Source organism: Sus scrofa, chromosome 17, assembly GCF_000003025.6.
Source record: "Sus scrofa isolate TJ Tabasco breed Duroc chromosome 17, Sscrofa11.1, whole genome shotgun sequence".
NCBI classification, from domain to species: Eukaryota; Metazoa; Chordata; class Mammalia; order Artiodactyla; family Suidae; genus Sus; species Sus scrofa.
In genome coordinates, this window is record NC_010459.5 from 17746548 (window position 1) to 17759836 (window position 13289).

A 13289-nucleotide genomic window follows, 5' to 3' on the forward strand; every position below is an offset into this window, starting at 1 on the left:
CATTGCTGTGGCTGTGGCGTAGACTGGTAGCTAAGCTCTAATTAGACCCCTAACCTGGGAACCTCCGCATGCCATGGGTGCAACCCTAGAAAAGGCAAAAAGACAAAAAAAAAATTAAAAAATAAAGTAACACTTCAATGATTTTTAGTTTAGTAAAAAGTTGCTTGGGAGTTCACTTTGTGGCTCAGCGGTAACAAACCTGACAAGTATCCATGAGGAGGCGGGTTTGATCTCTGGCCTCACTCAGTGGGTTAACAATCTGGTGTTGCCGTGAGCTGTGGTATAGGTCTCATATGTGGCTCAGATCCCGTGTTGCTGTGGCCATGGTGTAGGCTAGCAGTTGCAGCTCCAATTTGACCTCTAGCCTAGGAATTTCCATATGCTGCACATTCGACCCTAAAAAGCCAAAAAAAAAAAAAAAAAAAAAAAAGTTGCTTATCAACTGCCACTTTCTAATTTCAGAATGTGTTCATCTTCCCAAAATGAAACCCCATACTCAACCGCAATCACTTCCCATTCCTCTTTCTTCCCCATCTCCTCTCCTTTGTCCCTAAAAACCATTAATCTGTCCTCTATCCCTGTGAATTTGTCTATTCCGGACATTTTACATGATTAGATTTACACGTTATGTGGCCTTTTGTGTCTGGCTTCTTTCTTTTAGAATAAAAAGGTTAAGGTTCAGGTTACAGCATATGTATTAGTACTTCATTCCTTCTAATGATCAGATAATGCACCACTGTATAGATATTTATTCATTTGTCACTTGATGGACATTTGGGCTGTCTCTACTTTTTGACTATTATAAATAATGGTACTATTAACACTTATGTATAAGTTTTTGTGTGGAAATATATTATCTATTCTCTTGGGTATATACCTAGGAGTTAAATTGTTAGTTCACATGGTGACTATGTTTAACTTTTTGAGGAATTTCCAGACAGTTTTCCAAAGTGGATGCACCAATTTACATCCCCAGAAATGTAAGAAGATTCCAGTCTCTCCTTATCCTCGTCAACACTTGCTGTTTTCTGCCGTTTTGAGTATTGCCATCCTAGTGAATGTGAAGAGTATTTCACTGTAGTTTCGATTCGCATTTTCCTCATTACTAATGATGATTTGTGTCTTGATCACATGCATATCATCTCTGGAGAAATGTCTATTCAAATCTCTTATACATTTCTTAATTGGGTGGATATTTATTTTAAAATCTGGGCCCCCTTTCTCGATTTTTTGTCCTTCAGTCCCCTTTGTGCCTATCCACTCCAAAGCTTTGTCTTCGGAAACCTCTTTCAATTATCATTTCTTCCTGTGCCACTGACTAGCTAGAGGTTATTTAGAAAACAGTTCTGGTTATTTTCTATGTGAAGCCCTAAAGTCATCTATCTGCTTATTTTTACTAAAATTTTACTATTTTTACTAAATATCAAATATTTGTTTATTTTCCAAGATTTCTCTTTTCCCTTTAAAAACAAACTGCAAAATAAGTGTCATAAATGTGGGTTGAATTCACTGGGATTCAGTGAAATTTTCATGAAAGGAAATTTATTAAGGACAAGTGAAAGTTTGAATATTACCATGGAAATATTTGCCACATAGCCTTTAAGATTTGAAGTGAATTACATAGCATGTTATCAAACTTAGGCTGTCAAAAAAGCTTAATGTGTCAATAGAAATACTGACAAAGAAAAAAAATCAAGCCAATAAAACTATGACTCTTCATCAAACATAAAGGCACATTCCAATTTCAAAAAGGTTAAAAGTGCATCTAAGCATATTACTAAAGAAAATGATCAGACCACAGGGGAAGAACCAAAAAGAAGAAATGAACAAAGAACTATAAAAACAACCAGAAAACCAATAATAAAATGGCAACAAGTACACAACTTCAATAATTATTTTAAATGTTAATGAAATAAATGCCAAAACCAAAAGACATGGTGTGGCTTATTGGATAAAAAAAAAAAAAAAAATACTATATTCTACTAGGAGATTCACTTCAGAGCTAGACATGCAGATGTGCAGATTAAAAGTAAAGGGTGGAAAAAGATGCAACTCATGCAAATGCAGACAAAATAGACTTTAAAACAAAACCTCTAACAAACGGAAAAGAAGGGCATTATATAATGACAAAAGCATCAATACAAGAAGAGAATATTACACTCATCAACATATCATCAGAGAAAACACAGATCAAAACCATGAATCACACTTGTCAGAATGGCTATCATCAAAATGTCTGCAAATAATAAATATCAGTGAGGATGTGGAGAAAAAGAAACACTTGCACACTTTTGGTGAGAATGTAAATTCATGCAGCCACGATGGAAAGTTTTCTGGAGGTTCCTCAAAACACTACAAATAGAACTACCATATGATTCAGCAATTTCACTCCTGGGTATATATTTGGAAAATACTAAAACACTAATCTAAAAAAAATACATGCACCTCATTCTTTATAATATCAATATTTCTAATAGTCAAGATATAGAAACAACCTAAGTATGTATCAAGAGATGAATGCATAAAGATAGGCATATTACTCAGTCATAAAAAGAATGAAATTCTGCCATTTGCAACAACATGGATTAACCCAGAAAATACGATGCTTAGTGAAATAGATGGAGAAAGACAAATACTGTATGATATCACTTACTTGTAGAATCTTAAAAATATATATATATATATATGTAGCAAAATAAAAACAGATTCACATGTATAAAAACCAAACTATTGGTTACCAGTGAAGGAGGAAAAGGGCAAGAGCAAGATAAAAGTACGGGACTAAGCAATACAAACTACTATCTATAAAATAGATAAGTAACAAGAATACATCATACTGCACAGAGATGTATAGCCATTATTTTGTAATAACTTTTAATGGTGTATAATCTGTAAAAATACTGAAGCACCCTGCTGTATGCCTGAAACCAATGTAATATTAAAGAGAGTTCAATTTTTAAAAATGTTAGCGGTTTTGTAAAAAGTAAAAGGGTATCTTAGAATCAATAAAATATCATAATTTCCTTTCTTTTTTTATTTCAAAGAAATATTTGCTTCATAAGCACCTAGGTTCGTACATTTCATTTATTTAAAATCAGTGGAAAGCCCAATCTCCAGAGAACACTGGAGTAACACCAGTCCAAGACCAAAAAAAAGATAATTGAAAAGGAAACACATTTGTCCTGAAATCTCTATAAAATGTATCAGGAGTTCCCGTCGTGGCGCAGTGGTTAACGAATCCGACTAGGAACCGTGAGGTTGCGGGTTCGGTCCCTGCCCCTGCTCAGTGGGTTAACGATCCGGCGCTGCCGTGAGCTGTGGTGTAGGTTGCAGACGCGGCTCGGATCCCGCGTTGCTGTGGCTCTGGTGTAGGCCGGTGGCTACAGCTCCAATTCGACCCCTAGCCTGGGAACCTCCATATGCCGCAGGAGCGGCCCAAAGAAATAGCAAAAAGACAAAAAAAAAAAAAAAAAAATAAATAAAATGTATCAAAATAGGATTTGGTTCATAGCATAGTACAAACTCTTTTTTTTTTTAACCATTCAAAATCAATTTAATGGATCTTGAACATTTTAAAAGGGAAAAATACTAGCTTATTAAAATCAAATAAAATTGCCAGCACTTTACTATTTCTTTACCAGATAAAAGGCAATTGCCTTTTATGTTCAACCACATGTTCGACCTGATAGATAATATTAGAGACTATCACATTTGGTCAGTTGTTTTGTAAAACTGTTTCATTCTGGCATTAGAAAAAAACAACCAAAAAACTCTGTTTTGTGGTCAAAACAATATGAAAACCAGTGAACTAGACCATCCCCATTCTCTAGCTAAGTCATGCCACTGTGATCTAGGACATACTGTATGTTGGGTGACAAAGCTAGGGCCACAATCTGATGCTGGACAATATTCCAGACCTTGACCTCATTAACTTAATGTTTTCACTTTCATTCACCTTGTGATTTTATTATACATCTTATTTTTTTCTCCATTTTTTTCTTCTCCTTTCTCTGTTCTCAACATCTCCTCTCATCTCCTCTTTCTATCCATTATACCAAATCTCTTAAAATTGCTTTCCCACTTCTTCTTGTCTCTCTGTATGTGATAGTCACAGATAAAGGGAGTTCCCCCCCCAAATCTCCTCAAACACCAGCGTGGGAGGGCTCTTGCCTTCTTTTCCCCCCAGCCTTCATCTTTGGATTTATTTTATTTTCTTCAACAGTCTTTAACCTTTGGTGTAATCCTTTAACCTTTTAAATGTAAATCATTCTGTCCTTCCTAAATGCTCTCATTTTGCCTAATTCAGCCTCTAAAATGTTCACAAGTAAAGCAGGCAAAAATAGAATGACTCTTACAGTGCGAGAGGCTGTATATACTCCAGCATCAACATTTTCCCAGTAATACATTCAGTCAACACAATTTAATAAACACCTGCTATGTTCCAGGCACTGGTTCTACCCCAGGCTCTGTTGGATTATGGATTATGTTTCTTGGTCATAATCGTGCCCAGATAGGTATATCTTTACGACTACTCCCTCAAATCATACTGTGTCTATACCCCAACACAGTTAAAAAGGAAAAGTGTACTTCCCTTTTCTCACTACAGTGCTACACACATGCATTTGCACACACACACTCACCCAGATGGGGACAGAGGACCTTCAGCATCAAATGACATTTAGTACCTTTTTATCCTCTAAGAGTTGCTTCCCCAGGTCATTCCCGAGTTACCCACAGCAAGGGGAAGCCCCAACTTTTTAAAATTGATATGGCCCCCTATTCCACTGAAAGGTTTATGAGTCCAAATAGTTTATTTGGGAGATAAATATGGACTGAAATCTCTATTACTGACACCAAAGTAGGATTTGATTCATAATATGCTATAAAGTCTCTTAAAAAATACTTTTCCCATTTTTCCTGTCCATGTAAATGATTGTCATAGATAAAATATCTGTTTCCTAGTTGGTTGGTGCCCTAAACACAGCCAGTGCTTTGCTATAGGAGAGGCACAGCCAGAAAAAGGCCAGAGTGAGGCCTTTTAATGCATGGATCCCCTTGGCTGGATGTAGGGCCACACTTCTTCCAAATATAAGCAGCTGGATAATTTTTAAAATCAAATAAGGTAGTCCTTTGCCCAAAACATTTCTTCCATCTGATCTTTCCTTTAATCCAAAAAGCTAAGCCTATGTTCCATGTCTCAGCACAGGAGGTCAGCAAAGTGAAAAGCTGAAAATCTGTGAGTCTCTTCTCTTGGTCTTTGTTATTCTAAAGCCTGTACACTTAGGAGGCTGGAAATGACTCCACCTATGGGCAAAATACTTGGGAGAAATCATGAGACAAAGTAGCTCTTGCCTGAGCTGAGAGGAAGGAGGAGATGTTAGATAATAAGTACAGGTCTCAGGGGTTATCAAAAGAGGAATTTTGCTCCTTATGCAAAGCATTAAAGAAATAACAAGACCTCAGAGGGAACACAGTTAATCTTATCAAATTGCACTTAGCTTCAAGAAATTTCTACATCCTAGAATGGCATGGAAACAACAGAAAAAGTCCAGGACCCCCAAGGATGGAACAGATGAAGCAGAAAGAACTGTTGGATATAAATGGACCAGGAGGATCAGAACAAAGCATGACAATGGATGACTCAGTAGAGGCCTGCATAGGAAAATGAATTAAAGATCAGGTAGGTATTCCCTCTGGCATATATTAGCATTTCTGGAACACAGCTGCAATTGAAAAGAATTTACTGAGATCTTTTAGTAAAGTGCTCAAAAAAGTGAACTTCAGTTTTAAAAAAATAATAATGCACATCCTACCAAACACTTCTAAATTCATGAAGATAATTCTTTATACCTAAAGGGCCTGAGTTCATGCAAAGTGCTCTTTAAAACCCAGAGGACTGCACACTTTTATGATATTCAGGGTAGAAAATTGTTCAACTGGCCAAATCATGGTAAAGAAAAAGCTCCTTTAGGGATTTACATGTTGACTATCCATCAAGCAGTTGTTCTCCCTGCTTGCAATCTTGGTGATGTCTCATTTAATCCCAAATTTGGCCTTCTCTGATTTTAGGACACTGGCATACCTGAATTTTCACCTGAATATTTTTCACATAAATATGCTTGATGCCACACTCTGCCTTTTCTGTTCCAATGGCTCATACTGGTCTGAGGTTCAATATATCAGATTATCCTATTTTATTTGTGTACTAGATTATAATTCTGGGGATATGAGGCCATGCTCTTTGCTATTCATCTTATTTATTCCCTCCATAAGCCCCACATAATCCAAAGAGAAATTGGATAACCCACGTGGCTTAAATTAGCTATTCTGGCTATCCACGGCTTCCCAAATCTTCTCTGCTCATCCCAAGTTTCTTTCTGTCCTTTCAGCACGTTGATTGCCTCTGAGAAAACTGCCATTTACAGCTGATAAACCTAGCTCACAATTCTTCTGACCTATCTTTCAATGAGTGATACTCTCCAAGGCTGTGTCTAATTTGCTGATATCCTTGCCATTGAGTTAGGATAGCCATTTGTTTGTTATCCCAGCTATTGCATTTATTTTTTAAATTTCTAGATACTTTATTTGGTACTCTTTTAAAAACTGTTAGGTCACTTTTCATGATGTCAGTTCTCTGAAAATAATTTCTATTTTTTTTCCTTAGATACAGTCAATTGTTTTATAACCATCGGTGTTACGGTTTGTTTTCTGCTGGTCCTTTTTTAGGGTGTTTTATCTTCCTGTGTGCTCAATTAATTGTTATTGTAAAATATGTATTTTCTTTGAAAAATTATCTATGAACAACTTTGAGACCCAAAACGGAAGTGGCTTCTGACAAAAAGAATTGCTGCTTGTTTCCACATGGTACCTAGGGGGCATCTAACCCAGATACCTTTTATGTTATTTTTTTAATGCTTCTGAACCATAAATATATATGAAGGTCTATTTTAAAGATGAAAATTCTTTTGAGGATAGTTTGTAGATGCAATCTCTTTGAGACTATTTTTCCTCCAGCCAAGAATCAAAGAAACTTTTTACTGGTCCTATAATAAATACAGGGTTAGACCTGCTATATAACACAGGGAACTCTAAGTAATATTCTCTGATAATCTATATGGGAAAACAATCTGAAAATGAATGTGTGTGTATGTATCACTGAATCACTTTGTTGTATAGCAACAATTATCACAGCATAGTAAATCAACAATACTTTAATGAAACAAAAAAAATAAAAATCAATAAACAAATAAATATAATGTTAGGATTACTTCTGATTTTACTTTTTTCTAACACTGAACCCCTGGGGGTACTAGCTTAATGGATGAAGGGTCTACTATTAGCTTCTCTCATTTGAATGGACAGTTAGACTTTTATTTTTATCTGTCTCATTCAGTGAGACCATCAAAATTGAAACTCAGGGGAGTTCCTGCTATAGCTCAGCAGGTGAAGACCCAACTAGTATCCATGAGGATGTGGATTTGATCCCTGGCCTTGCTCGGTGGGTTAAGGATCTGGCAGTGCGGCAAGCTGTGCCATAGGTCAAAGATATGGCTTGGATCTGGTGTTGCTGTGGCTGTGGCGTAAGCCGGGAACTGCATCTCTGATTAGACCCTAGCCTGGGAACTTCCATATGCTGTGAGTGCGATCCTAAAAAGAGAAGAAAAAAACAACAACAACAAAAAAAAAAAAAAAAACACTGAACTTCAGGAGTTCCCACCGTGGTGCAATGGGTTAAGACTCCAACTGCAGCAGCATGGGTAGTTACAGAGGTGTGGATTCAATCCCCAGCCTGGCACAGTGGGTTAAAAGATCCAGCATTGCTGCAGCATGGTAAGTTGCAGCTGGGGCTCAGATTCAATCCCTGTCCCTAAGAAATTCTACATGCTGTGGGTACAGTCATAAAAAGAAAAAACTGAAGTTTGAATTTGTCTAAATAGGTAAATATTCATGGATAAAACTGGCTTCAGTGCTCTACTTACTGCTCTGGATTCTAGATGTCCCTTAAATTCTGGCCCAGTAATTACTTGCTACCTCATCGCCTCTTGATTACCTTTAAGGAAATATTTTGTTTCTACTTTATCCAGCATTTCAGTTGTTCTCTGCAGGAGAGACACTCAGTTTCTATTGGATATGTACTTTGAAATTTTAAAGCCATTTTCCTGAGGAACACCTTTGATCCTGCCTAGACTATGTCCTGCACCTGGATAACATGAAAATATTATTGCCAATAACCTTGCCAAGTAGCCAATCGAAGGGTAAAAATTAAGTGGCTCATTTGCTGTTTGGGGACACTCTACGTCCCATTAACACATCTCTGCTGAAATAGCAATTAGATAGAGAAATATCAGATAGAGATGGCAAAAACCAGTCTTATAATCCAAAGACCTTCAGGTTGTCAAATGTTCGTATGATATCCTTGTAAGCTAAATTTAGCATTTAGAGCTCCAATTTCTCTTTGAGATGTGTAAAAACTCATCTAGCCTGACAGTTCCCTGTTGGCTGCACCTCTGAGAAGTCAATTATTCTCACCAAAGCCAATTTTAATTTATGCACACTAAATACCTCCCAAATTTATGTGATTTTTTAAATAAAAGGTATAATATCAAATTTAAGGACTAATGACTTTCAGGACAGTGATTAAAAAAAAAACAAAACTGATCCCGAGTCACCAGATTACCAAAGGAAACAGATATGTTAGTTATAGGATATTTTTCACTAAGAAATAAGTACAAGATTGATTCTTATTCTTTATTGTATTCCCAGAGCTCATTGTGGTGCTAGGCTGGGCATAATCAATAAAGTATGACAGGATGACAATCAATAAAGTTTGAATGAATTACTTAACTTGTGGTAGATTGAAAAAAAAAATGGCACTAATTCTTTCCAGCATCCTATATTTTTGTACTGTGACTTAGTAGATTCTCCCATCAAAAGGGAGCATTCTCCCATCTCCACCCTTGAACAGGGCTGGCCTTAGGATGAGCTTTAGCTAAGAGTGAAATGACTCCAATAATCAAGTTCTCAGACTGGATCTCCATCTTTTGGAACCCTGAGATAATCATGGCAGCAGGTCTGTGTAGCCTGCTGGAAAAATGGAATCTCATGAAGAAGAGGTGACCTCATTTTCCCAGCTGAAGCACCAGATGTGACATCACGCTAGATGTGTGAAAGAGCCTACCCAAGATTAGCTAAGCCATCTCGTCAACCAGCTGCTGATCATGGATGTGTGAGTGAGCCCAGCTGAGGTAGTAGAGCTGGCCCAAAGCAACAGAATCATCCCGCCAATCTTCAAACTTGTAAGTTACAGGAATTAATAAATGGCTTTATTTTCAAACAGTAAATTTTTAGGTGGTTTGCTACACAGCAGTAACTAACTGATACAAAATCTTTGTTACAAACCTTCCTAGGGCTGTTTTAGAGAGGGTACCACTCCCGGAAAAAAGTCCTCCATTCCAGCTCAGTCGCTGCCATAAACTTGCTAATCTTGCACAAAACACTTCACTCTATGTCCCAGATTTGATATTCCTTTAAATTCTAATCTTATACATTGTGTGGAATCTTTAAAAATGCTTCACTCTACATTTCTGCCTAAATGCAGAGAAAATAGTGAAGAAAAGTTGATTTTTTAAAATAGTTGAGTGCTCGTCAAGTCTCCAAGGAATTTGCTTGTATATCAAGTATTGGAAATTATAGAAACTTGAGCTGAATATGTTCTTACTCTAAGGTACAACCACCTCACCCCACCCTAGAAAGTATATATATATATATATATATGTATATATATATATATTTTTTTTTCTTTTGTCTTTTTTGTTGTTGTTGTTGCTATTTCTTGGGCCGCTCCTGCGGCATATGGAGGTTCTCAGGCTAGGGGTCGAATCAGAGCCGTAGCCACCGGCCTACACCAGAGCCAAAGCAACGCAGGATCCGAGCCGCATCTGCAACCTACACCACAGCTCACGGCAACGCCGGATCGTTAACCCACTGAGCAAGGGCAGGGACCGAACCCGCAACCTCATGGTTCCTAGTCGGATTCGTTAACCACTGCGCCACGACGGGAACTCCGAAAGTATATTTTTAAAACAAATTCTTATTGGAAGCTGTCTACAGGGTTTTTTTCTTTTGATTTTGCCATACATTCAAATAAGCATCCTTGGCATCACAAGGCTTTAATGAACTTTATACTTTACCATCATCCCAAAGAGGACATAAAACAGATTTAACAGTGGAACAATGGAACAGATCTAACAATGGAACAAAAATACCACTCTAATAGCCATCTAGCTTTTTTTTTTTTTTTCTTTTTAGGGCCACACCTGCAGCATATGGAGGCTCCCAGGCTAGGGGTCAAATCAGAGCTGCAGCTGTCAGCCTACACCACAGCTATATCAACACAGGATCTGAGCTGTGTCTGTGACCTACACCATAGCTCATGGCAATGCTGGATCCTCAACCCACTGAGTGAGGCCAGGGATTGAACCTGCATTCTCATGGGTGCTAGTCAGATTCGTTTCCCACTGAGCCAGGATGGGAACTCCCCATCCAACTTTTATTAATTGATTATATTATTGGAGTAAAGAGATGTAGATAATTAAACCTCACAGTCCTCAATTCTGAAAAGTACAAACACCTAGATTTGGATCTCTACAAGGGAAATCCATGTTACAGTGATTCTTTTTCTGTTTTTTCTTTTTATGGTCACACCTGTGTCATATGGAAGATCCTGGGCCAGGGGTCAATCAGAGCTGCAGCTGGGGCCTATACCACAGCAACACTGGATCCAAGCCACATCTTGGACCTACACCATAGCTTGCAGCAACACCGGATCCTTAGCCAACTGAGCAAAGGTCACAGACAAAACATTGGATCCTTAGCCCACTAAGCCACAATGGGAACTCCTACAGTGACTCTTAACATATGAGAATAAGGAACCTCTTGGAAGACCTGATGAAAACTAGGAACCCTTGGTTCAGAAAAGCCAACATATTTACACATTCATGTGGTGGACTTCTTTATGCTTTTTGCCTTCTCAGCACCTTATAAACACTGTTCTTGTGCTTGGGGGTCTTTCTACCTTGTGAACCTGCATATCCCCAGAATAGACACTAGAAACTCACTTCCTGTAGTCAAAACTATGGTACAGACATGTGGCCTAGGATCATAATATGAAAAGAGTTTTAACTCTATTATATCAGTCTATATAAATGTCCACCCACGTGCAATATATATATATAAACTCCATGTATTAGTCAGCTATTGTTAGGACAATACCATGTAACAAATATCCTAACTGCCTATAACGACAATCATTAATACCACAATCACAGTGCTGGGCTAGAATCAGCTGAATAGCTCTGCTTTAGGGTGTAGGTCCTCTAGATCATACATGGAGTTCAGGTTTGTTCTTTGTAGGAGTGGCAGGTACCAAGAAGACACTCTTCTCTTGGCAGATCACCAGAGTTCAAGTGCCAGGCTGCACTCCACAAGTTCATTTAAGGCCTCTGTCTGCCTCCTTATCTGCTAGGGCCAAAGTGAATCACAAGGCCAACCCCAAAATCAAAAAAGCACAGAAGAATACTCTTCCCACAGCAGAAATGGGAAAGAAGTGAATACTTATGGAAACAAAATCCAAACTCTCATACTCAAGATGTCTTTTTCAAAAGCTCATTTTCTTCCTAAAGAATTCCCCAAAACAACCTCTCTCCCAGGCCTTGTTGGCTCCCTGTTGACCTGACAAACTCCGGGGCTTCACTACAAGTGAACTTTGGTCTGCTGCAAAGCACGTGGTGGGTGGCAGCAGATGCCGAAAGTCTTGGAAGTTCTCAGTACAAGTGCTCTAAATTAGGAACAAAGCATTCCTGGAACTACGTCAAACTTTAAAAATAAGCCTTTGCTCCATACACAGCTAATGACCTTGGTGAAGATATTCAAAATGCTTCATATAAGATGTTCAAGTAATTACTTGGGAGCAGTCACTATAAGGTTTTTCCATCCCATCTGTGCCCTGCCTCAGAGGTCTCTCTCTCCCCTGGTTGTCTTGGGTCCCTGTTCCCAGGCAGCCTGTTCTGCATAGAACACAATCCTTGGCTGGATATTCAGCTCTAATCTGTGCAGGCAAACTTCCTGGGCACATTAATAGACATCAGCCTAATGTAAGAAATCCGCAAATAGGTGGTAGCTTGGGGGATTTCTTTGATATGAATATTGCATACTTATTCTGCTGTCTTGTTGCCTTCTAAGTAGAAAAGTCAACCACTTTCGTGGTGTTATTTTTTAAGGCAGAATCTCAGGGCATTGGAACATAGGGCACAAATTCCTCTAAAATTCTTTTTCTGAAGAAATCGTGGAGCCAGGTGATCCTATTGCCATTTTAAACCTGAATGAAAGTGCATGTGCACTCATACACACACACACACACACACACACACACACCACACACACACACCACCCCTTGGTGTTTTGTAAGAAGACCATGGAACCAAGATTCATGAAAAACCTTGAAGAAAATATTAGTCAGAAGTGGACTGATAAATAAGATGGACCTCCTCAGTGATTCCTTATTCACTGTAGAATCCAGAGATAACTGGGAGTTCCTGTCGTGGCACAGCAGAAACGAATCTGACTAGGAACTATGAGGTTGCATGTTCAATCCCTGGCCTTGCTTAGCAGGTTAAGGATCTGACATTGCCATGAGCTGTGGTGTAGGTCGCAGATGTGGCCTGGATCTGGCATTGCTGTGGCTCTGGCGTAGGCTGGCAGCTACAGCTCTGATTAGACCTCTAGCCTGGGAACCTCCAGGTGCCACAGGTGTGGCCCTAAAAAGACAAAAGACAGAGATAACTGGACTACCTCTTGGCCAATCTTGGTACATGATCACATTCCAAATAAATATAAGTCCCTAATTTTAAAAAAATTATTTAATTTAGGAGTTCTCATTGTGACTCAGCAGAAACAAACACAACTAATATCCAGGTTCAATCCCTGGCCTTTCTCAGTGGGTTAAGGATCTAGTGTTACCATGAGCTGTGGTGTAGGTCACAGACTCGGCTCAGATCTCGTGTTGCTGTGGCTGTGGTGTAAGCCAGCAGCTGTAACTCCTATTTGACCCCTAGCCTGGGAACTTCCATATGCCGCAGGTGCAGCCCTAAAAAGCAAAATTAAAAAAAAATTAATTTAAGTCTTCCAAAAATACTCAAAGTTGTGTCAAAGGTAAAGGTAAGTATTATTGCATAACATGACACACTTGTCTTCCTATCTCCAGCTTTTTGAAGTCCTCTATAAGAACTATT